General features: G+C 33.5%; 1 long non-coding RNA gene across 1 annotated transcript in view; it reads left to right on the plus strand.

Moving 5' to 3' along the window:
• Positions 1-6,855: 6,855 nt before the first annotated feature.
• The window catches only part of LOC148755294 (uncharacterized), a 468,556-nt gene continuing 447,797 nt past the window's right edge, over positions 6,856-27,614 (plus strand). The window contains exon 1 of the long non-coding RNA XR_016018826.1: positions 6,856-6,980. This is a non-coding gene — a long non-coding RNA (uncharacterized LOC148755294). The remainder of the gene's footprint in view (positions 6,981-27,614) is intronic.

Consider the following 27,614-nt stretch of genomic DNA (forward strand, 5'->3'; position numbering starts at 1 on the left):
CTTGACCACAGTTCTTTTCAAAAGGACTCAGGTCCTGGTTTCTTTCTACTAGGTTCACAGATGGCCAACGGGTCCAGACATTTTTGCTCCCCACCAGCACCCAATGTGTATATGCGCAGCCTGCTCTCTGTGGACTTCTCTTCATTCAGCCATCAGAGGCAGCTAAAGCCATTGTTGCACGTTTGGATTTTTTCACAGGAAAGCCAAACTTTTCCATGAGTTTTTAAGGTTGAACAGAATGGTGATATAGCCAAAGGTGTGCTTTCAAAAACGACATTAAGCATCTCCACTGTTTCTACTTAAAACTTCTCTAAATCAATAAACACACCCTGTTTTTGGTTGAAGAGTATCACTTTGCTATTTTCAGTTGGTTGTTGGGCTATATGGAACTTTGTGGCATAAGGATAGCAGATACAGTGCCACGTAGGAGAGAATTATGTGGCTGATCATCTTGTTTTCCAAAGAAGGCCAAAGTATTTTATATTGTCATAAATGCTTTAATTTCTGATTCCATACAGCTGCATTAATCTAAATAATGTGACTTGCTGCATAGTTTCCTTTTATGGATCTACTGGATTTTGCAAGTGGTAATTTATTAGAGGTTAGATTTTTAACATTTTAATTATATTTGCTAAAATACTCTAATTCATAGGAAGATTATTGAATTGACTAGTTTTCTGAGATTATTAGCTTTATCTATAATCCTGCATAAAAGCCTGTTGATTTTAATCTCTGGAAGGTTTGAAAAATAATCAATAAACGCAAGAATTCTTATGGCTTGGATTTAAGTCCTTTTTGTATTATAATTGAATTTGTTCCCCAATCCTGGCCCACACAGCCCTTTGTAAATGTCTGTTAAGCTTTCAAAAGTGGCTTGCATTATATAATCAGGAAGATAAGACATATAATAGACCCTTTACTTAGTATTAGTTTTAAAAAGCACCACTGATTTAGTCTATAATATATTGTTGACAAAATAAATTAATGATAATAATAAATGAAAAAATCCTTGTTTGGAAAGAGTGATTGCTGAGCTTTCATTTAAATTTTAGACCAAAATAGCTAAAGTAGTCTTATTGCTTAAAATTACTTTGTCGAAATCTTTCCCATTAGAAAGAATGATATTTGCAAATCAAACAGATGAGTTTGTAGCTCACATAGCTGACTACTCTTCCTTGAAAATTTCTCATTATCAAACAAGATGATATTCTATTTAAACAAAGCAATGAGATTCTACTTTTCATTCTGTTCTGTGCTTGATGAAGGAGATTGGACTGCTGTGTGCTTCTCCAGACTTCAAAAATGGGCAGGAAAACTAAGTCAGCCTGAGGAAAAATCAGGCTAAAAGTGGTATTTTGGGGTTCTGTCTGTACCCAACGGCAAACTCTGTGTTAGGTTAGACGTAAAGTGGGCCCTGTATTTCCCACCGAGTTGCCTCTAAGTCTTAGTTTCCCAGTCAGCTGCATGGTTAGAAGATTGAGCCAGGCAGTGCAGGAACTTCTACCTGCACAATTCAGAGAGATGTAAATATTTTACAGAAATGACATATTTGATGACCTGCTTAAACAGTTAATATTTGGAAGTTACGATGGGCACATACAACGATCACAAGTTTTCATAGATATTTTACTGGAAAAAAATATCACCACTTTTCATAGACATTTGTTAAGAAAAACATATGCCTTGGCCAAATTCCTCTACTTGAGTTAATGCAATTTGCGGGCAATCTTGTATGGACCATGCCTGTACTTTTATTTTAAAAATCCAAAGGTCAAGTAAGTATTAATACATGCTCTCTAAGAATCAGAATGGGTTGAAAGAGTCAGATAGACCATTTCACTAAAATAGAATCGAGCTGGGTATTGAAGAAGAGAAAGATGGTAGTGGGAACAAGTCGTACTAGGAAGAGCGCCATTGCTCCTTTGTGGCTCACTCTCTTCATTCAAGCTTCAAAGACAGCGAACACCCCTCGAGGTCTGCACAAGGGCACTTACGTGGAGATTGGAGGGCATGTTAACAGAACAATGAAGAAATTACCTCTTAGAGAAAAGCACATATATTAGAAAAGTGTGGAGAATGTGGTTAATAGGTCAAGTGGAGGAAGACCTCAGAAGGCTCTAAAGTCAGCCTAATGCAGTAATAAGAATACCGGCACCGAGATCAAGTATAAACACATACTGAGTATCTACAATGGGTCAAACACTATAATATGAACTGAATGTGAATTATCTCGTTTAAATGTCATACCTACCTAATAGAGTAAGTATTGGTATTATCCCATTTTATTAGTGAAGAAAGAGTCTTAGTCATGTTTAAACATTTTCCAACGATATAATGTTAATAAGAGGGCAGCTATGAGCTCAAACTCCTGTCTAACCCACCACTTAAGGTTTCTTTGGACAGTCTTTGGCACATGATTGAAAGTCAGCGAACAGTAGTTTTATTGTTGTAATTGATACAATTGTTACTCGGACTCCATTCCAGAAATGATATTTTCTGTCTGATCTCCTCTTCAATGAGTGACCTTCCATCTTACAGTACAGACAGCTCCCTGCAGTAAAGACTGCTTCTCTAAAACAAACTATAGTGATTTTCATGTCTTGTTCACCTATTATAGGTAATATAAATTGCATAGAGGATATTGTATAAAATTTAATTATTCTAGCAATCATGTTAGGGTATTACCTCCATTTAAAAAAAGCAAGAAAAATATAAGCTTTTCTGAGTACTTATCAAATACAAGGCGCTATGATAAGTACTTTATATATATTGTTTTATACTCCAAATAACACCTATTCTTACTACAATGAGGACTAAGTAGGTTTTAAATTCTGCCTCATGTTACATTGCTAGCTAAAGAGTAAACTGAGTCTCAGCAAATTACATGCATGACATAAAGTAACATAGCTATTAAGGGAATTAGGATACTAAAGTACAGAGTTAGAATAACTTCCTAAGGTGGAAAGAAACAAACAGAAAATAGAGCTAAGATTCAAATCACCAATTAAATAAGGCTAGAGCCAGGCAATTAATGGTGAGAAGAATAGTAAAAATGACCAAATTAATTGTCTTGTTTTCATATAACTTACAGGTAAGTTGTGGGGACAGCTTTGAATCCAATAATCATACTTGTAACTGCAAAATGATGTCTCAATAGTAGAAAGAAGAGTCCCGCGATCCTGTGACATGTTTCAGTTGAGGTGTATACTTAGTCAAGGAGATCAGGCCAGGAAGATTCCCCTGATGAAGGGGTGATTAGGTTTGGAGGGAACCAGTGAAATAAGCAAGGGATGAGAGAAGTATTTGGTGTTTAAAGTTCTAAATGTTAGGTGACAATTTGAAGAACTAGGAGAATATATACTGTTTTATCCCACGAGAACACACTGCCATTCCTTGAGTTAAATTCCTTGAGCAAAGGAACTCATGTTGTTCTATAAATAGGATAATTGGATGGATGTTGCAGCCAGAGAGCAGTTTTACTCCCATTATGATCTAATATGTTATCGTCCCATGTTCAGCTGAGTTCTTGCTCAACTGAAAACAAATTTGTCAGTTTATGAGTCTGTACAATTTTGCCAAAATACATATCTTAAGATCTGTGTCCAGAAAGTCTTTCTCTACCTTCAGGATTGGACAGGGAAGCTTCCTCAGGCTGGACTTTTGGAGAACATTTAACAACATATCAGGAATTGGCCAGGAGAACCCTAGGAACCCACTCTCGACATTTCATGCACAGACATTTAATACAGTGAATTGGGTGACAAAGTTGTCAGAAAAGGCAGAGGTGTTAAAAAGGAGGCTGGGGTGGTCTTACCCAAAGACCAGAAAATACAGGAAAGAAGGCCTTACTGCTATTTCTGAAGGTCATGGCTATCTGAAACTAGATGCACTAGGCTACTGCAAAAGCATCATGATTTCTCTTGCTGTCACTGGAGGAGTAAGCCAAGGCAATCCAAGGAATTACAACTGCTCAAGGAAGGGTTGAGAAGTCAAATGGGGTTGAGCTGGCTCTAGCCTTCAGACACAGCACCAGTGGCTCCCATTTGTAAAGCCAACAAAGATATTGCTGCCAAAAGATTGTTTTCTTTCCCATGTCTCTGATATTTACGTTAGCAATAGTACTGATTACCAAAAATTTCCAGTGAAAACACCAATAGTCCAAAAGCAGAACTGTTTTTTAGGAACAGAACTTGCATTCATAATAAAACTAAACTTTCATACAATCTGATATTCTTCTTGTAATTAGCAACAAGAAAGATTTTATGTGACATGATATTTAAAACCAGATTTGTATGCATTTGTCTATCATGATATTCTAATTTGGACTGCACTTAGCTTAAAAGCTTTTTAAAAAATTTTTATTATTTTTATTTATTTATTTTTTTACTCATCTTGCTTGCAGCTACAATCATCTGCTAAATTGATTGGTGCTGCATGATCTCAGGTAGTCTGCTCACATGTCTGTCAATTACCTACCATGTTTCCCTAAAACTAAGACCTAGCTGGACAATCAGCTCTAATGCATGTTTGGAGCAAAAATTAATATAAGACCCGGTCTTATTTTACTATAATGTAAGACCTGGTCTTATATAATGTAACATAAGACCGGGTCTTATATTAATTGTTGCTCCAAAACACACATTAGAGCTGATTGTCTGACTAGGTCTTATTTTCAGGGAAGCAGGGTAATTGGGTCAGTTGGCAGAGACACTTAGGTTGTTCTCCACGTGGTTCCTACAGCAGGATAGCCCTGAGCCTGCAGACGTTGCAGGTGGGGATAGAAAATGATGCAACCCCTTTGGAAATGAGCTTGGCAGTTTCTTCAAAAGATATACATATATTTACCATCCAACCAAACAATTCCATCGTTCGATAAAAGAAATAAAAACATGTTCACACAAATATCTGGGGGAATATTTTTAGCAGCACCATTTATAAACAAACAAACAAACAAACAAACAAACAAACAAAAACAACAACAACAACAACAAAACATGAGAAATAGTCCATCTATTGAATGGTTAAATAACTGGTATATCCAAACAATGAAATCTTATTCATCAGTATAGAGAAACAAAGCACATTCTACAATATGGATGCACTTTATAAACAGTATGTTTATGAAACAAACCTAACACAAAACACCACAGATTGTATGATTTTACTTATATAAAAAAGGAAATCTCTAGACATATAAAGTAGGTAGCCTGGAGCTGAGGTGGCAACAAGAAATAACTGCAAACAAGAACAAAGGAACACATCTTTTTCAGTGATGAAAATATTTAAAATTGGATTGTAGTGCTGGTCATGAAACACTACATTTGCTAAAAGTCATCGAATTTTACATACACAAGTGAATTTTATTGTATGCACATTGTGTATCAATAAAGTTGTTTAAAATGTGACTTTTAAAAAATGAAAAGATGGTTTGAAAATATCAAAATACATGATTAGAAAATTTAAATAAATTGATTAATTAAGCACTTTATAGGATTCATTATTTTTTTTTTTACTCTGGCTTACCTAAGGCTAATTTCTTTTAAAATTAACATTAAATTTTTCTGTAATCCAAAAGTTGCATATTTTTCTTTTTATTTCAGATGATTTGGGTTGTGATTTCCAATATTTATTATATAGTAAGCAGATACAATTAGAGATGTAATACTGTTTTACTGAGATTCGAACTATGCATTTAATAAGTGGGGTACTATTCATTTTTATCTCGTGTTTTATCAACATAAAAGTATAGCACATTCAGTAGTAAGTTAAATGATATTTTAGCAAAAAAGTTAATTCAAAATAAATTATATCATCTTAAAATGTAGGACTCATAATATCATTAATATCATCTTTTTCCTAATTTCATACATATACAAACTTCATTTTAAGTGAAATTACTAGTATTGTTTTCTCATTTTTAAATGGAATACTTGTTACTGTCAATTACAGGCTTTATAGATACTGTAAAAACTAGAAAAAATTAACTTTAATTTGCCTACTATTGTACAAGTAAGGGGATATATAAAACTTGCTGATTATAATGCTCAGGTGGGCCCAGCCCTGTATTGTGATGGACCACTGTCACAGGGGTCTATCTAATGGCATCTCATAGGAAACATCAGGGATCCCATGGTGTCTGGATAGGTGGAAAGCCTCTTCTCTACTTGGATTTAAAGGAGTTTTTTTCCCCAACAATGCAATCAGAGTCTTGGCATTGAGAGAGAAAGAAACCATCTAATGACTAAGGTGATAGAGTATGAAGGGCCTTAATTGGTCTATTTTATTGGCCAACAATAGAACAACCATCTTTGATTGACGCGCTGAACAGATATGGGATAAAAGCATAGGATGCCGAAAGGAGGATTTAGACTGGCCTGGGAGTTATGTTAAGCTAATGTGTTAAGGGCTGCACTACACACACAGAGACACACACACACTACACACACGTGCACGAACGTACACATAATACACTCACGGATGTGATATATATCAGTTTGGAAGGAAATTCTTTAAATATGTTTATAAAGCACTAATTTGAGGAAGTCCTCTAAAGCTATTGTTACATATTCACGTGGACCAGGTAAACTGATTGTGGTGTCAAGTCTCCGCTGCCTAAAGCAAGAACATTGAAGAAAGCAGCCCCATTATCCGATTCTGCCTTGTAGAGGCGCATTCATCAACAGCTGTTCTGTTACACTGATAGGAGCTAAGTATGCAGAGGTTGCGCGATAAATGGTGATGCATTAAGTTTGTGCTTGAGCTGTGAGACATATCAGGAGGATAGAGACAGTGCACCCAATGCTTTGCTTCGTTTATTACCATGATACTTGTGGCAAAACATATCTGTTTCTTTTATAGGCAGACCTCATTTTATTGCTCTTCACTTTTTTGTGCTTTGCAGATATTGCAGTTTTTACAATTTGAACATTACGGTCATTTACCAGCTAAAAGATTATGACCTGCTGAAGACTCAGATGATGGTAAGTAGTTTTTTCATGAAGTATTTTTAATTAAGGTAGGTACATTTTTTTTAGCCATAATGCTATTGCACACTTAATAGACTAGAATATAGTGTAAACAGAACTTTTACATGCACTAGGAAACCAAAAATTTAGTGTGACTTGCTTTATTGTGATATTGCAGTGGTCTGGAACCAAACCTAGGATATCTCTGAGGTATGCCTGTATTTTTCAACTGAACTAACTGATGGTATGGATTAATTACATTTTCCCCTGTTTTCCAAATGTTTTATTTTTAAATAGTTTACTTGGTATCTTTTTTTGTGTGTGTGTGTAAATTATAGAGAGAAATCAGACAACTTTGCAAATTCAGTGTAATTCACTTATCAGTTCAATTTAAGGTCACTTTTTATAATTTATGCTTTACACAAATAATGTTGTATCAGAGTTCATTCCTCAAATACAAATGCATATTTTCTAGAATAATTAAATATATGATGTGAGAGAAATGGAGTGGAATAACTTTTCATTGTTAAATTCATTTTGAGGTTGAAATTTATGTTTAGAATTAATAGAACAGGTAATGATTAGATGATGGCAGTAAAAAGGTAAGTAGAGATAAATGGTTATGAAATATTTATATCAAGACACTTTTAAAAAAGTAGTGGAATAAAAGGAAATTGGCAACCTGAGAGCCGCTGATTTAGAAGGTGGGAGAGGAAAAGAACATTCATTCCCAATTCGGGTGTGTTCCACGTTTGGATGATTCTAGCTTCTGTTCGGGTGCCAGTGAATAAAGTAGAAGAAAATCCACAGTGAAATTTATGATGTGATTTCAGCGTGTAGGTTATTCTCAAAGACAAAAAAATGAAGGTAGCAGTGTATAAGAACAGAAGAATATACACTGAGAATGAGGTGCGTCTCAGAATTAGGAAATCGGAGGACTAAGAAAAGTCCTTGAAAAAAATAGACCACAGTATTAGAGGTAGTACAAAACCAGGACAATGCATTGCTAGGAAAACCAAGGAGGGAAGGATTTCAGGGATGGGATGGCAAATAGTTTCAAATACACCGATTGCAGAAGGAGAAAGACTACAGAAAAATGTCAATTTCTTAGAATGTGAATGTCTGAAGTAGCTATTGATTATTTATATGTGCTTCTATCTTTCTCTCTTATTTTTAAGAAAAGCAAAATCAGTTTTATGTAATAAATTTACCCTGCCTTGCTATTCGTAATATTTTGTTTCAAATAATTATAAAATTATAAATAAGATAATCCATTACCCATTTACAGCATAACCTAGGATAGTTGATGATTCCTTTTTACATACATTTCTGAGACATTGCAAGTTTAATTAGCAAAACATTTCCAAGAAAGAAAAAAATGTGCAAGGTAGAAAGGTACAGAACAAGTACATTTACAGTTTTTATGTTTTCATTTCCCCTTTGTAAAACACTGGTAACTCTATTAACTATATTTTTGTAAATAAAATATAAAGATTTATGCAATCTCTGCTATTGTATAGGAGTAATCAGTAGTTTTTACATAGTGTACAAAATGATTAAATTTGAATAAATAGTTAAGAACTGGGTGAATATTGCACAAGATTTTTAACCTAATTAAAGAAGTTGCTGTCAGGATTTTGAAAAAGTCCCTGTGTTAAACAGCTGGGAAAATTGAGCCTCAGTAGAGGCATGAACTTTAATTGCCAAGGATAAAATGCCCATTTTAATTTAATCTGTTAAGTTAATTATTATTAATGGCACAATATAATACTAAATGGATTTCTCCCCCCTCCCTTTGGCTTAGATATGAATTACTTATAAACTAGAGTGAAGCCACAGCTAAAATTTCTATTTTAGTACTTGTAAGCTTCTTCCCAAATAATAACCCCCACCTACTACAGAATTACCAGCTAATATGCCAGCAAACCACTGTATAATTATGTTCACAACTCCATTCTAATTGCAGTAGTGACAGCTATTACTAGCAAAGGATTTCACTGAATGGTTTATTTCCGAAAGAATTCCAGTTGTGGCAATTCACTGTCTTTCTTTCAATGACAGGGACAGAGGTAAAAATCAAGGAGTGATTTACTTTTGAAAGTTAAACATATTTGATTGAAATATGATCTTCAAAATGAGTCATGCATTCAGTCAATAGATATTTATTAAGAGTCTGCTACGTTTCATGAACTGTTGTAGTTTTTAAAGATAACACAGTGAGAAAAAACATTAGAAGCCTGATACTCAGTACACCTTCTACGTGCAGCTTATCTTCAAAGACTAAGAGGGACACGTGAATTTGTAGTGGAGCCAAAGTCTTACCTTCACCCTCTGTGTGTGTGTGTGTGTGTGTGTGTGTGTGTGTGTGTGTGTGTGTGTGTGTTTCCTATTGGGACTGAGAATTATATTGACATTAAGACAGATGAACAGATTCTCAACTGCAGAGCTACGGAATCAGAATCCTAAGGGGCAGAGCAAGCTCTCAAGGTGACCCTTACATATAATTAAAGAACAAGAGGACTAAGGGAATCTCTGGGCACGCCGTCATGAGAAGCCTGGGTTCCAGGATTTTACCAATCATAATCCAAATAAGAATCACTGAATTTCCCTCACTCTTTCATAATCTGGATTTACAGATCTGTTATGTCTATAAAATAAGGACACAAGGACTCATGGCCTATATCTATATCAATTAACCATCTATTTGTTTATTTTTTTCTAAGGGAAACATACTGAATAATTTCCATTTTGTGATATACTAAAAGACATTTCCTTTAAGAAATAAAGATATGTTAAGAATAACCCATTTATAGTTGAATGGAAATGGCTCAGGGCATGATGCAGCATTTAAATTCTGGTTTTCCATATATCTTCACTAAAACCTAAGTTCTGAGTAATTCTGAACCTCTATCTCACCTCTTACCGTGAGCTTATAATAGAAATTGAGCAATGTAAAGGTTACGCTTAAAGCATTCCTAGAATACTAGATAATTGGATTGTTAGTTATCAGGCCCTTCAGGTCCATGTTGGTACAGCTTAGAAAGGTGCTGTTTCACAGAAACCTAGGTGAAACCATTTGTCTTGAAATGCTGCCCTGCTGGAGCCTGACTGGCTTTTAAGATAAGGCCGGACTGGACACCTTGAAAGCTCTTGGTGCTAGCAACAGGAACATTCTAATTGAGCGCCTCTGTTCCTTTTTCCATTGATACAGCGGGATTCTGTTTATGTACACGTGCGCGTAAAGCCATTTAGGCTCTTGTATGGCAATTGTTAGAGGCAGGCATTTGTGAAATACTGTTGATGCTATTTAAATACAATTTATCTCTTGTCACAGATGACCACCATCTGGTGAAAGCCTTTTATTCTTTATATTATGATTTCGCTTTTTATTCATTTGTATTCCTTTAGTTAGACTAGATTCTTGACAGTCATTTCAAATTCCATTTAGGGAATAGCACCAAGGGGCTTCACCAAGATGAATAAGCCTTCCTCATCAGGATCCTGATGTGGCTTTGAATGAAAGAACGTATTTCCAGAAAGTTAATAACTCATGGGGTTCATCATTTAAAATGAAACTACACTATAAAGTTCTTGAAAAAAGTAAAACAAGTATTTTAAAATTTTAAAGCAATTGCTCTATTTAACTTGACTATTTTTTCCTTCAGGGGAATCTAGTTCCCTTTACATGGGGATGAAACCCCCCCCCTTTTTCCCCATAGATCAATTCCCTTGCCTTATATCTTGATAATGAGAATAAGAGAATTCTATAGAAATATATTTCGAACACCCCCAGCGTCCTAGCTCAATTGTATTTGTGTGCGGGGGCAGAGCCAGAAAGCAACAATATTATCAGGTAAAACACTGAATAAACAACTCCAGCTTATCATGTTGTGTCTCCAATTGGTATGTTATGCACAGTCTTTAATGTCAAAAAGAAGGGCTTCTCTTCACCCAACCCGATATGTTCTGAGGGTCCCTACCTCATTTTCTTTTTCATCTGCAGATATGCCCATAAGGGAATATTGAGGATATAGGATAGTCAGAAAAGGAGGACATATAGACTACACTTTGCAGAAAAAATTTAAGACCTAATAACAGTCTTCATGGAAATGTGCTTAATTTCTTTCCTTGATGCATATTCTGAATTCCACTTGTTACACATCACATTTAAAATGTTTTTATTTTTAATGTAGATACCACATATAGTAATGTTCAAACAAGGTCAGAAATAAATTAATTTTTCAGTAACTATAGCGTTTCCCAGAGGAGTAATTATCTATCATTTTAAACAAGAATACTTAGTATATTTCAGATGTTCAATAGTTTTTGGCTTATAGGAATGATAATTCAGTGTGTTCTAACCTAATGTAATTCAGGTGTCTTTATAATAATAGGATTTTGTGTGAGGGCAAAACACATCTGTAAACACTGTGACTCTATTTGACTTAATATTTTATAAAACAACAACCTTTTAATATGGAACCATACGTAAAAAGATTTTCTCTCTATTTGTAACTGTGTGATTAGTTCTCTAAATATATTACGTTTAACATAGATTGTATCCTTAGAATATATTGAAAATATTTAAATTGTTGAAAAGAGGAAAGAAAGCCAGCGCATAGTGGAATGGCATTGGCAATGTGCTAGAAAAAATAATGGCTAATGTTGAATTTTATATTCAGTGAAAAAACATTCCAAAATCAAATTGAGATATGGACTTTTCAGATAAACAAAACCAGAAGAATTTGTTAGCAGGCAGCAAAAAACCAACCTATAAGGGTTTTATAATACAGGCAGGAGTAAAATAGATAAGGTCTGTAATACAGAAATATAGGAGGGAATAAAGAATATTAGAAATGATAAACATGTAGGTAAATATTTAAAAAAAAAATTGACTGTGAAAACCAATGTTTTCAGGGTTTAAAATATATGAGCATTTGGATGTAAAATAAAATATATATAGAAGAGGGAAATAGAGTTTATATGTTCTAACATTTTAGCAATATCAGAGAATTGAGAGTAATAATTTGTTTAAGATTGTAATAAAGCAAGGGTGCTCCAAGGCTTCCACTATAAAATCAGTATGTTATAAAGGAGAAAGTAACTTACAAGTTAATAGAAAGAAAAAGTACAATAATTAAAAAAATAAAGATTAATCCAGAAGGAAGCATGAAAGGGGTAAAATTGAAAATTAAAAGAGATGATCAAATAGAATATTGATAGTAAAAGTTAAATTAATTATCAGAATGCATGAAAATAAAGCTCTGTTACTTAAGAGAAATATAACACAAATATATGTTTGTAGTCAATTTAAAAAATGTATTTTATGCAAACACTAACAAAAAGAAATATGTGCCAATATATTTGACAATTTGAATAATTGCAAATCATTGAACTTTGCAATAATTTCTTTTAGAAAATGAAAAATTGCTTATGCACATGCTAGAAAAGAACACACACACACACACACACACACACACACACACACACATACATGCGAAAAAAAACAAAACAAAACATTAGCATTGTATATCTTTTGAAGAAATTTAAGATTCAGAGAAATTCCCAGGTTCAGATGATATCAACGATTTTCCCCCTAAATATTAAAGGAAGAAATTATACCAAACTTCCACAAACTTTATCCAGACTGCAAAAAGGAAAATTTTTTGGGGGGACCATTCTAATCTGAATTTCAAACATGGCATGGACATTATAAAAAAGGAAAATTATGCATTGATTTCTAAATTTAGTTGCAACAATTCTAACATAAATATTGGCAAATAATTTCCGTCAGTATAGCTAAAAATATATCGCAAGGATGACTATCTTGATAAACAAGAGTATTACAGTTAAGTAGTGGAGTGATTACATTTAAAGTGTTTTAGATTGTTTGGATATGTCAGGTTCAGAATTGAGACAGTGAATATAAATAGTAAGTCAAATATGCATAATAAAATGTATGGTAAACATAAATTAACAAATAAAGTAGAACATTTCCAAATGGGCACATGGAAAAATTTTAATATGAAAATGCAGGATATGAGATAATATATTTATAAAGCATAAAACAATATGGTGAAACAATTTCAAATATGTCAGTAGTTTTGATATATGCAGATAATACATATAGCAGTAAAACCATATTTGATGGAGTTATTACTCCAAAAACAGAGGTGAGTGAAAAAGTAGTATCCAGAGAGATGTATATGATTTTATACAAGTTATGAGTTTAAATGTAAGCAAACAAGAGGACATATTTTAGAAATACTAAAGTAATTTAAAATGTCAAGGGAATCTAAAATTTAATACCTTTGATTGGAAGGAAGAAAGGTATACAAGAAGCTTCAAGTATGTTGACAATTTGGGAAACCTAGCTATTTATTAAACAAGTTTTATATCTCTTTATATAATTTAAATACTGTAAAATTAATTTTAAAAACTTTTACCTTGCGAGAACATACTCACAAAAATAGAGCCACAAAATGTAAATATGTACAATTTAAAAATAACTCCTTGTAATCGATACAAGTAACAAACAACTCAGTAGAATGTTGGTAGCTTATATGAATAGTCAATTCACAGACATGTGTATATAATAAACAGGAGAATTTACCCAAACTCACTAGTTTTGGAAAGTCATTAAAAAACAAGATGTTTTACTAATTAGCTCAGAAACTTTAAAGTGAAATATTAATATTAACAAACCTGTAATTAAAACAAAATCTAAACATTTAGAAAGCAAAATAATAGTTAATTTGGAAAACAGGTTATTTTTGCTTAGGGGAAATTTAAAAATCTATGTTTAGCATATAAACCAGTAATTCCAGTTTATTTTATGTTAGAAATCTCTCATAAAAATACAAAAAAAATATTGTATAATTTTTTTATCAAAATATATTGAAAACCACTTATACATCTTCTAGTGTTAAATTTACATGATGAAATATTATATTACAGTTAAAAAAAAGAGCACTACATTTGTATATCAAACAGGATAAGCTTCCAATAACATCATGTTCTGTGTTAGACAGAGACAAAGAAATATATATATATATATATATATATATATATATATATATATATATTTGACATGATAATTTATATAATTTTAAATACAGAAGAATTCTAAATGCAGAAGAATTCCAAATATACAAAAATTGTTCAATCCTGTTAATTAACATCTGCTGTATGCTGGGCACTGTTGTAAGTATTTTATATGTATTATCTCATTGAGTCCTCACAACAGCCCTGCGTTTAATTAAGATAATTTTGTTTTTCTTATTTTATCAATAAAGATACTGAGACACAGAAGTTAAATAACTGAACCTAAGCAATACCATAAGTAACAGAATCAATATTTGAACCCAAAAAGTCTGAGAGAGAGAGAGAGAGAGAGAGAGAGAGAGAGAGAGAGAGAGAGAGAGAGAGAGAGAGAGCTCTCTATATATTTAAAATAACCAGGAGGAAAGCATACCATGACTCCTATCACTAACTGCCTTACATAGGAGCGGAGTCTTTTGGGACTTAGAGATGTCAGTAAAATTGTTTATTGGCTTTATGATTCTGATACCAATTCCAGTGTGTGTGTGGGTTTTTTTCCCTCCACACCACAAAGCAATTTTCAGACACAAGCTGAGCATCCTATAGTTCAATTCAATTCTGTGACTATCTACCTGGAGATAGCATCAGATTCCACATGTTAGGGGCTCAATCCCACAAGACTGCTCCCCCATCTCCAATCACAGGTCTAGATTATCACCTGTGCTTCCACTCAACCCTCTATCAGAGGTTTCCATGACCCCCTCCTCCAAATGAATTTGTTGGAGCAGCTCAATGAACTCAAGAGAAACAGTTTACTTACTAGATTACAAATTTATTATAAAAGGGTATAACTCACGAACAGACAAACGTAAGATGCATAGGACAAGATATGTAGGAAGTGGTTCAGAGCTTCCATGTCCTCTCTGGACTCACCCCTCTCTTTATGTCTTAAGTGTTCACCAACCTGGAAGCTCTGAACCCCCTCTGTACCCTCTCTGAAACTTTTTAGGTTTTTATGGAGGTCTCGTTATATAGCCATGGTTAGTTAAATTGTCGGTCAGTGGCAATCAATTCAGCTTCCAGCCAATTACATTTTTATGTGAAATATTGTGGGTTTCTGATAATCTCTTTATCCCTTGTTGTGTCAGAGTTCTAATTGTGAGGAATGATGTAGGTCTTGGGGGAAGGGATTTCAACTAGAAACGAGCTTAGAAACCAATCACATAAAATCCTCAAAACCCTCAAATATTGTCTCATTTGGCCCTCACACCTTCCCAGGCAGGCAAACAGAAAGCATTCTTTTTTTTTCTAACAGGTAAAATAATACCCTAATGTTTGGGTATGTTGGAGTGGCTTGACAACACTCATAAATGCCAGCAAAAGTCAGAGCTACATTCGTAACCCACATCCATAGATAACAGGGATTCCAAAGTGATGGGATTTTAATGCCTTTTGAGGAGGGATAGATAAGCATGACATTTATTTCTTGTTTAAGCCACTCACTCTTCTCTCCTTTGTTTTTACGATTTGTGTTAGTACATGGAATGGCCTATGCAGAATTCTCCTTGACCAAGAGTGCCACAGAAATACTGGGTAGAGTCCAGTGAAAGGATCATGGAATCAACAAATTAGAACTCTTTCATAGTTACTTAAGAGAGATGGACGCTCCCTTATTGTACCCTTAGAATGGTAACAGCCAGTGAACTAAAAAGCACAGGACCGGGATTTTTGGAACTAGACTGGTTAGGAGTACTTGGTGTCTAGTCCTTGCACTAAAAAATCAAGAGCATTCATAGATGCATAGGTTTACCAATCCACTGATCAAATGTAAGAAGTATCCTTACTTCCCAACAAAAGGATGCCTACAGAGGGAGCAATAATAGTTTAACAGGCGGTTAAGAGTTGAGAGATCCAGCCATATCTTGAAAACAACCTTTGGCTAATATAAAATTTCATTGCTCATTATAGAGATAGTATTAAGCTCTCTCAGAAACTAAATAACCAGTGCATTGCCTGATATTCCCTGCAGCAAAAGGAGATCAGCAAAATCCTACGATGAACACCCTTAAATGGTACATTGTTTATACAGCATTACATACAAATCTAAATCTCATGTATTCTGTACGGAAGGAGGCATTTCATCAGAAAACCAATATTTGTGGCATTTCTCATGATTGTTATGGTTGTGTATGTGTCTATCTCTTCTAAATAGACTACATTTTTCTTGAGAATGAAGATCAAACTTGATTAACTTTCCCAATCCTTAAATATTCTGATTACATAGTGAATGTAGTAAAAGCCTAAAACATTTTTTTTCAGTTACATTCATTAAGATAATCCAGACACTGAAGTAATGGAAATATTGTTCTGAAGCTTGGCTTTTTATATGTCAATAACTTTCATACTTCTTGACACACTATCCATTCATAGACTTAATTATTTATGTTTCAAGTAATTGGGATTAATCTTTTATGACACGTATAATCAGCACAAGTAAGTTATAGAACACTATATAGTAATAATTATTCCATGAACTTTTTCAAATTAATTTCAATTAATTAATTCAATAATTTCAATAAATCTGTTCATGGTATACAAATGTGTCCAGCTTCATGTTTTTAAATTTAAATTCCAGATGTTTAATGGCCTATAATAAATAAGTTAATATAAATTTTCTATAGGGATACTATATTTTGGTTGGGGGTATATCTACAATAATAATATTTTCACCATTGTAATAAATCAGCTGCTCTGCATCAGACACACTTCCAAACCCTTTGTAAACATCATAATTAATGTCAGGTCACAAGCAGCTCTCTGGTCTACCCTCTTCAGACTATATTTCAAACCAGGAAGGAATAGATGTGAGTTTACAAATTTTAGTATAGAATTATGTACTCCATCATCTGAACATCTGGTATCCAAACCATATGGATTATTTTAAATAAACAAAAAATTTTCCATTTGTGACATGCATCAACAGATTTAACTATGAATTACTTTCAATTAAATCTTTCATAAACCTCACCTAAGATATAAAAATAATCTTTAATTATTTCCCTGCCCACTTATTCTTGATATTTTTCAATCCACATACCTAGAACAAGTTAACATCGCTACAGTCTCAGCTATATCCCAGGCCCTGAAACAAAATCCTTTGCTAATCCTATGAGATTTAATTTGTTCTACTTCAGATGACTGGCATTTTAGCATTTGGAACTGGTGTTCTAATTTTTGTTACTTTATTAAGTTTTGTAAGAACAACAACAAAAATCATTTTAGTTCTCTGTAGAAATACTTCCACTCAGGTGAATTAATCTTAGTTTTTCAATATCTATGTGCTTCCATTAAAGAAAATATCTAGTTGTTGTGTAAAACGTAATGGAAAACTTTGCCTATCTCCCCTGTGCCCTTTATATAAGAAGTATGCCCTGTGTGTCCCTTATATAAGAACTACAAAGGAAAATTTGCTGGTATTCAGAGCTGAATTGTGTGTTTCACAATATTATTGAATAATATAAGCTGAATATAATGAGGTTTTTATGTCTCCCCATAACAAAACATTTATATTTTCTTATTCATTCATTGACTCTATAAACAGTAGTTATCACATAGTATTTCCTACTATATTCCAGGAACTATACTAGTCAATGGGCATAAATCAGTCAGAAAAATAACAGATGCCAACCATTTTCTCATAAATATGGTGTAGTATAGTACCTAAAAATAAGTTATGTCAATAAAAAATCATAAAGCTATAAGCTCATAGAGCATAGGAATTCATTATAGTCTTGTTAGTTAGGGATGGGCTTTTGATTTAGTAGTATAGAGTGGATAGCTGAAGGAGGAAGGTTAGTTAAGTAGGGAAATGATTGAGAGGTTAGGGAAAACAATAGAAGGGAACATCTTCTAAGCAGAAGAAAGAGTATATAAAAAAGGACGTAAAGTTTCTGGAAGATTTTATGAAACTTTGTCTTTTGAACTGTGGTATAAAGGGGTTGCAAGGAGAACAGTTAGAAGCTAAGTCGATGGTAGTGGTGAGCGGAGGTTATAATGGCAACTTGAACTAGTGTGGTGACAGTGGCAAGGAAAAGAAAGGTGATTTTAGTAGCGTTTGGTTATGACAATTATAAGTAAGACATGATATGTGAGGGCAAGTAAGTGTGACTTCTCAGTATTTGTTGTATTTGTAAAAGTGAAAAGTATCAATCACTGAGATAAACACTAGAGGAGACACAGTTGATTTTCTGTGGTGGGGAGGATATGCAGAAAAGATTCTGGGTTTATTTGGAATATGTTCAGTTTGAGGTAACTTGGGCATTTATTTATTTATCATATATTTAATACTCTATATAGTGCCAAGAATAGTTTAGTTCCTTTAGGAATTAAGTGGTTGCGTTTGAGATCTGAGTCTGGAGCTCAAAGAAGTTTAAATATAAATTTGCAAGTCACTGTCATATAGGTGACATAGATTACCATGGAAACTATTAACATGGATGAGATGAGGTTGAGAAGAGAAAATACGTAGCCCTGAGTCTTGAGGAGCTCCAGTGCTGAGAGAGATAGAGGTGATGGTCTAGAAAAAGAGATCAAGAAGCTTGAGCCACATACGACAGAATAAGATAAAGAGAACTTGGGTGGCAAAATCCAAGGAAAACATTTTGGAAAGGAAGTAATCCACAGGACAATTAAGAAACCTAAAAATACACTTTCAAATTAACCTCCAGAAGATCCTGACTAATTAGAGTAAGTTCTGTTTTGATAGACTAATTGGGGCACGAGACAGTTTGAATTGGGCTGAGGAATGAAAAAAAAAAAAAGAAGAAGTGAGGAAGTAGAGAAAATGTATGTCAAGCACTCTAAGGAAATTTCATTGTGAAGAAAGAAATAATAATGTGGCAGTGTATGGAGGTTATATATGATCCAGTAGATTATTTTAGAGATGATATGATTTGATCATGCTTGATTGCCAGTGGAAAGGTTTTATTATAAAGTAATTGACAAAATAGATTACTAGGATCCCTGACAAGGAGGGTGGAGATGACCATAGTCAACGTTACTGAACAGCATGGGTAGAGCTAATGCTCATTTTGTGGAGTGCTTTTTCTCCAGTAGTACAGATGACCTTGTTTGGAAATGGAGAAAGCAGATTGCCAAGCTTTAGAATTTGCCTCATGGGTACAATGAGAATTTTAAAAAAAGAAAATAAAAGTGAATGAGGTTTAGGGAATTGGCATGAGAGTTATTAAAATAATGAACCATGGAACGTAGGCCATACATGGAGGTGGAAAAAGATGAGGGCAATGAATGGAAACATGGAAAAGCAAAAGTTTACTTGAGGTCAAAGAATGGTTAGATGGAAGTAATTCACAAGTGAGCTGAGAAAGTTGGTCCAGAAAACACCATGATGAGAGGTAAAGACGAGTGGTGGGAGTGTGGGAGTACTACAAGCTTATGATGTAGGTGTATGTGGCTGGGGAAGGAGAGGGGGAAAATCATTGGCTATGAGGAGATTAAAGAACAGAGGCTGAATGTTGGAATGGTCACCTATATCGAAACGGGGGTCACCTAGGATGTTGGCAATAATTGGGGTGGAGAGGCTACTGAAGTTAGATGCTGACATGTTATCGATCATAGCACAAAGGCGAACATCAAGTGGTATCGCATAAGGTCATATGTCTCAAATGCAGAGTGTCTACAAGAAGTTTAGTGAGTACAGATCTAGACAGACAGAACATCAAGCACAGTGAACAAAGTTGAAGTGCATGGGACAGAAGTGAGAGAATAGTCACTGCAGAGTAGGGCTACAGGTCAAGTTACGGCATGAAACACTAATAAAATACTGACACTCCTTATGGAATACAGTTCCAGAAGGTAAATAGCAAAGCATTCTAGAGTTTGGGTAGGGAAGGCACTAGGTTTACCAAATTAATCTTATTGAAGTGAAGTTTTAGTAGAGGATAGATTTCAAGGGGAAGATATGGGGAAGGTAAGGGATTTTGAGTGAAGAAAAGACACTAAATGATTTTCAGTGAAGACTTTTTGCAGAGTGCATACAATTTAAATAGAGGTTACCACCTATTTTACATTCCACAAAAGTCTGCACATATAATAGATTCACTTCTTCTACCGTCTTTTAACTTTGACAAAATATTGGTCATTATGATGATCAGGCTTTTGCTTTTGTTTGTTTGTTTGTTGTTTGTCTGTTTTAGTTTTTCTCCCTTAAGCTGACAGAGGTTCAAATAATTGATCACCCTGGTAGCAATCCATACCCACTGCCCACAAACATATTATACTTCCTCCTCCACTATTTCAAACACTGTTGATTATTTTATGAATACATCAGAAACTAGGCTAGGGTACTGTAAGATGAGAAAGTTAAAACACAAATGGATTCATTTGTGCATTTTCATGATTATTTATCATTACTGGAGGCTGCCCATCATGATATTTTCAAATACATCCAATCAAAACATTTGGTATTTGCATAGTGTTCATCATGAAAGCATTAATGTTGTGGTAGAAGGCAAAATAAGTACAATAATTTCATTGTTTTAACAGTACCATCCATCAATGTATGTTAATTTCAAAAGACATTAAACAGTATCTTATGTATCTGAAAAATCTGTGTAAGGTTGTAATTTTAATTTATCAGTGAGTGCTTCTACATTAGTTAAATATGCACAGGTTTTTAAAATAGAGATTAAAATACGAAAGAGATCAAGTTATTTACAATCTAATTAGCTCAAAAACTGGATGGGTAATATAAATGCATAATTAATCTGGTTTGACTATGACAAACTTGAAAGGGAGATTATGAAATTAGTCACAGAAAAAAATCATTAAAAAGTAAACACATTTTGCAATCAAAACCAAAGTAAGAGAAATTTCATTAGACGTGATTAATTCTTCCATACCCTATTTTGCGGAAAATTTCATGTCATACATTAGTAAATAAATATAGGGCAAAACATGAAAATATTTTATTTCCAACAGAATTCCTAAAAACATTCTTGTTGCAAAATACTTATGAAATATATAAATTATAATACATTTACTTTTCTATTTTTTACTTGTATTTGTAAATAATTTCAAATATAATAATTGTAAGAATATTATAAAGAATACTCATTAACCCTTTATCCATATTAAACAATTGTTGACATATTTACCTCATTTGTCTTATTCTTTACTCTTATTCTTTCTCTCATTATATTTTTGTATCTCTGAACAATCTAAAAGTAAGTTATATATATCATTGCCCTTTATCCCTAATACTTCAGAATGTATTTTGTAAGAATGTGAATATTCTTTCATATAACGACAGTGCAATTATGATTATTGGTATATTTTTTAATATTGATATAATAGTTTTATCCAAATTGTTCTCTGCATTCTGTTTGTTGATTGATCTAATAATCCTTTGTAACAATTATTTTTCTTTAGTAAATGATCTAGTCTGGAACCAAGTATTGAGTTATCATTTCTCTTTAGTCTCCCTAAATGGAAAAAAAATAATTGTCAGCACACCCTGGAGCCCCAAAATGAATACATGGGATGCCCTAAGATGCTTTTAATTTTCTAGGGAAACAAAATGATATTGATATTTTCCAGAAACTATGTGCATTATTAGCTTGATGAGATCGCACAGTTATATTAGATTATGCTATGTTCTTTCAAATATATTATAGCTTTACAGACCTAGGTATTTACTGTTCACTGTGATGAAAACAAGTCTACACAAAAAGCAATGTAGGGGGTCACAGTTTAATGTGATTCCAAATTTGGGGATACATTCAGTGCCCAAAAGGTGCACATATCTTACTAGATTTTTAAAATTGAAAATAAATGATTCTTTGTTACTTTCAACATATGTATATATTTTCAAATGGTTATTAGTCTTTTGCATATAATTATTATTTTAAAAATTTAATTATTTAACAAATATAACTGTTTGCTCTTTCTTTTAACCTATTGGAAATATTAAAAATTACTCAGTTACTGTACTGAATATAGGAAATGTTTTCACTATCTGGTTATTACTTTTTTCATGTAATTAATACACAGTCTATGCTGAGACACTTTAAGATACTCACTTTAATCTTTAATCTTCAGCATTTAATCTATGGTGAGACACTTCCAGATCCTCACCAATACCCGTTATCCCAAATTAATCAATTAGTGCAGATTATTGCCTGGTTTAATTTTTAATACAATGATTACAAAATGATTATTTCTATTTCCATCATTCCCTCCAAATTCAACAGTTAACACTTGGCTTCTTTACTGAAAGCAAGAGTCCATTTTTTCTTCCTTTCCATTTATCTATCTATCCATCTAAACATCTATCTAGCTTTGTTATAGATACGGTCTAATGAATTTAAAATTTATTTCAAAGTTATTCCATGCTTAGAATTTATTACAAGTACTTAGTCCTCTTCCCTTTCTCTCTTGCTTTCTCTCTCTCTCCCTTTCTATTTCTTTCACAGTCCCATTCAAGTTGGAAGAGCTGCAACAATAAGTGACAATTTGTCTCTCACATCAGCTGCTCCATCATTACAGAGCAGTGACTGTGTTTCTCTTTGTCTATGAGATGACCCACCTGGTGCCGGTCAACTCAACCCCATCATCTGTGCAAACACTGTGCAGTCCCCAGTAGCCAGTTCTCAGTGGGAAACAACATTCCTTAGTGAAATAATTACATCTCTTTCCTTTGATCTAAGTGTTTCTGTGTATAATAACCTAACACTATTTTTTTGCTATTTTTAGAAAAACATGACTCATGATTTAAAAGAGGAAGTGGTATTCATTTTTATTGTAAACTTTTAAAATATGTTTGATATAAGGAGCCATTATAATTTCTGCATCACAACACCTTCTCACCCTCAGTGACACCAAAAACACTACAACTTTTCCTCATATGCATGGCTGTAAGGTATTAGTGAATTTATTCACTGGACAGCTACTCTGTACAGCCAGGTTCTATTCTAGGTATTGGGATTTCAACATTAAATGAGATAAAGCGTTACTTTAAAAGAACTTGCATTCTGATGGGGTTGCAAAAGATTAATCAAGTTAAATAAATAACTACTGAGATTCAGTAACAAGCCCCATAAAGAAAATAAGTAGCACTTATTAAAAAATGAACTACAAATGATCTAAAGAATGAGGATCATAATGTAGAGTCTTCAGGAAAACTCTTTCTGTAAAGATGATAGTTGAGTCATATGCCAAACAAAGAAATTTTACATGTTTACTTTGGAGAAAGAAAAATTTAAAAAATGCAAATCCTTCAACATACGAAGGAGCTCAGCTTATTCAAGGGAAAGGAAAACTAGTGTGATAAAGGCCCAGGGCTGAGATGATACTATAAATAAGCTGAGGAGAGTCAAGGGTTAGACGCTATCTGCCTTGTAGTGGGGTACACCGGAGTGCCATTTGGTGTGGTGTTGACTGTTGAGGTAGCTAGTATGAAGTTTGTGAAGGGTTCTTAGCAGTAGTAACTGAATGTTGCTAGATACAATGAAACAAAAATAGAGAAAAATCTTCTCTACCAAATACAGTTTATAAGACATTTAGGAATATTTAAATATACTATCACCTAGCTATCTTGTTATCTCCTAGAATACATAGGTGAGACCTTAACATCATGAAAACCTCAAGGTGTCAGGTAGGCTTGTCTGAGTATCTTACCTATAGCCCTTCAGAAAAAGTAATTATGTATGTATACATGCCAAAAGTACATACATGAAATGAAAACATAAGTTTGTTAAGTTTTAGTAAATGATGCCATATTAATATGCAAAGATATAATCTTTATGTATAATATCTTAATAGAACCCATTTCCTGTAATAATGTGCTGGATAACTTTGATTTGTGCCTATATTAAGCCTTTAGGCTAATTTCTAAAAGCAATTTCAGAGGGCAGTTTGCATTGATATGACATTTATGGAATAAACAAGACAAGTTAAAATATTGTGTGGAAACATCTTTTAAGCAGTAATGAAGGTACTGCTAAAAAGATAGAATTTATTTTAATTAATATGCATATAATGCTTTGAAGTTATTATTTCAACAAGTAACAATGAAACGTTACTTAATTATAGCTCTGTAAATTCTCCAAAGTAAACATATGACGTTTCTGATGATTCATTAAAACTCAAAAGAAAAGGAGCGCATACTTCAGAAATAATGCACTTTCAGAAGACCATCCAAGAAAAAGGACATCAATAGCTCCATAATGAAAAATGGGGAATTATATTTATTTAGACACAAAGTAAAATACCAAAATATTTACAGCACTTTTAGGGCTGGTTACATGTTATTAATTTTTTTTGCATAAAACATAATTGTGTATGTTCAGATACTATTCCATTGAGGGTTCAGCTGGAAGGTAACTAATCAAAAGCAACTTTGTGAAACGGGTGGTCACTGAGCTGCTCTTCAAAGTCAGGTAAGATTTAGACATACGAAGATTTGGAAAAGGCCACATCTCTAGAGGGTATAGTATCAGGAAAGCCATGGAGGCAGAAAATTGAGAGAATATACAGAGAAAAATCAAGCAGTTCAGTTCATTGCTTTACGATATGCTTAAATGAAGTGTTGCCGGGGCATACAGTAGAAAAAGTACGTGAGAATCATATACGGAAGACTTAGAAAAATAAAATTGACCCTTCCTCCCTCACTCACCTCCTTTTTCCCTTCACTCGCTTTTTATTCCCTCCTTCCTTCTCTAATGTTCTCCCACGTATCTGAGTATGTAGACTATCACAATATTCCATTATAGATGTAATGTTTAGCAATGTTGTTTTCCTATAATTAGAGTTATTTCTTGTGTCATAAGCAGTTCCTTATATTTGCTTATGAATCTTTTCGAACAAATAAGTTCATTGGTTTATTTCATTCTCCTGGGGATTCAGCAGAGGCTTTAGTCAATTTGAGGATGATCTGTATTGCTTGGCACCCATGTCCCAGATTGAAGTTAATCAGAGGCTCTTTGTATCAGGGGAATCTAAGGCACAGGGGTTATATTTATGCTAATTTTTGTTAATATGACTGGAAGGCATCAGAGGATTGTGGAACACAGAGCAGCTTTGCGGTCTTAAGAATAGAATTCATTTATCAGCTTCATCAAAGGAATCTTAAGTATTATATTATACTGAAATTTTCTTTTGCCACTTAACAATATATTGTGAACATCTTTTCAGGTTAGCAATTATATTTAATTCATTCATTTCAACTGCTGCTTTGGATTTCATTGTGTATTGGCATGGGGTATAGGGAACTTATAGTATCTGTCGTCTACCTATATATACCTAAGTTGATTTTAATATTTTACTATTAAAACTCATCATGTGATGAGCATCTGTTCATGTACTCCCTTTAGCATGTATCTGAATATACATGAAGTCTGACAATTAAGGTCGTGAACTTGTCCTAGAAAAAGTGCTATGTACCTCATTGCTGTATATCACTACAGTTACCTTCGAAGTATTCCCCCTTGGGAATCTACGCACCAACACCAGTGCCTAGTCCACCCTTCAAAGCAATTTTGGAATTCTTTTTCTGGAATGGCTATCAGAGCTGTCGTCATATTACCCTTGAAGTCCTGAATGTCATCAAAATGTCTTCCTTTAGATATTTCTTTTATATTCGGGTAAAGAAATAAGTCATTTGGGGCCTGGTCAGGTGAATAGGGAGGGAGTTGCAATACAGTTATTTGTTTACTGGCTAAAAACTCCCTCACAGAAGTGCCATGTTTGCTGGTTCATTGTCATGATGAAAGAGCCATGGATTTTTGCCGAAAAGTTCAGGTCGTCTAACATTTTCACACACCCTTTTCAGCACTCCAAAATAGTAAACTTGGTTAACTGTTAGTCCAGTTGGTACAAATTCATAATGAGTAATCCCTCTGATATCTAAAAAGTTGTCAACATCATTGCAACAAGTTCACATACCTAATTGTCAGATCTCATTTGTAATTACATTTAAATTTGTTATTGAAAAATTATCCTGAAATAAGTTGTATCAATTTATTATCCTAACATTTGAAGTCAAGGACCTGAGCATTTGTACAATACTACTTTTACTTATATTCTGCTGTTTTTCTTATCAAATATCTACCTTTGATCATTTATTGAAGAGAGGTAGCTAGAGAAAGACTACCTGCAATATAATTAACATACACATTAATATCAACAAAATAAACTTATACCTTTTTTGATGTGAGTGCATATATTTTATAATTCTGGTAATAAGTGTTTGTAGATAACATCATACTAATTTCCCGTAATTTGTTAAAATATCCTAATATATTTCGATGTCAGAATTAAGTCTAGTTTAATATATATGGAAATAATTACTAGACTGCTTCTCCCCAAATACATTTTTCTTATGTGTGTATCCCCTGGTTTATATACTTTCAGAATATAATCAACACAAAATTTAAGAATATTATACAGCCATAAAAATTAATAAAATGTTAACATTTGTGACAATATAGACATTCAGGGAAATGTGCTAAATGAAATAAGTCAGAAAAAACAAAGACAAATACTGTATGATCTCATTTATATGTGGAAAAAAAAAGAACTAAAACAGATACAGAAAACAGACTGGTTGCCAGAGGGAGGCAGGAGGTGGCGTGGACAAAATGTGTGAAGGGAGTCAAAGGTACAAACTTCCAGTCATAAAATAAATAAGTTATGGCAGTATAAGTTATAGCATGGTAACTATCGTTGACAATACAATATTGTATATTTGAAAGTTGCTAAGAGAGTAAATATTGAAAGTTTTCATCACAAGAAACATTAATTCTGGAACTAGGTATGGTGATGGATGTTAACTAGACTTATTGTCGTGGACATCTCACAATATATACAAATACGTAATCATTATGTCATACATCTGAAACTAATATAATGTTCTATATCAATTATCTCAGTAAGATTTAGTTATACAAAGATGTGAAAAAGGCCAGGTCTGTAGAGAGTATAGTATGAGCAAAGTGCATTAAAAGAGCATTATTATTTTAAGTATGTATTTCCCACTCAAAACCAAAACTATCTAAATGATATTTATGATCCACTTTTTTAGACAATTGACAACAAAACTGTTGCGTTTCATTTGATCTTCACAATAACTCTATACAAAGTTAATACAGAAAAGTGACCTGTGAAGGCAATAAACACACATTATGATTCAGTACAAAAGTATGTCCCAGCCACAGACTGGTATTGTCATTCACCCTCTCACTTAAGTCAGAAATACGGACAACATACTCTGTCTGTCCTGTTTTCCCAGAGCAGATAATGAGCCAGGACACACTGCTTTGTAAACCTGCTACTGTCTGTTTGTTCTGAATGATCTGACGTTCAACCTGATTGATTGGTACTTGTGCTGTTTTGGGTTTTTGATAATATGAATATTATACTTGATTACAGTTCACCCCATATCTAATCACTCTCCAAGAACATTAATTTCTACTTCATAAGCCTCCCTGAAATATGTCTCTTTCCCTCCATCATCACATAAATATTCACATAAATATTCTAAATAGGGCAACATTCTTTCTCTTTCAGAATGCTAAAATAATTTCCAAACTC

Source organism: Rhinolophus sinicus, chromosome 15 (assembly GCF_057876585.1).
Source record: "Rhinolophus sinicus isolate RSI-liver-muscle chromosome 15, RSI-T2T, whole genome shotgun sequence".
NCBI lineage: Eukaryota > Metazoa > Chordata > Mammalia > Chiroptera > Rhinolophidae > Rhinolophus > Rhinolophus sinicus.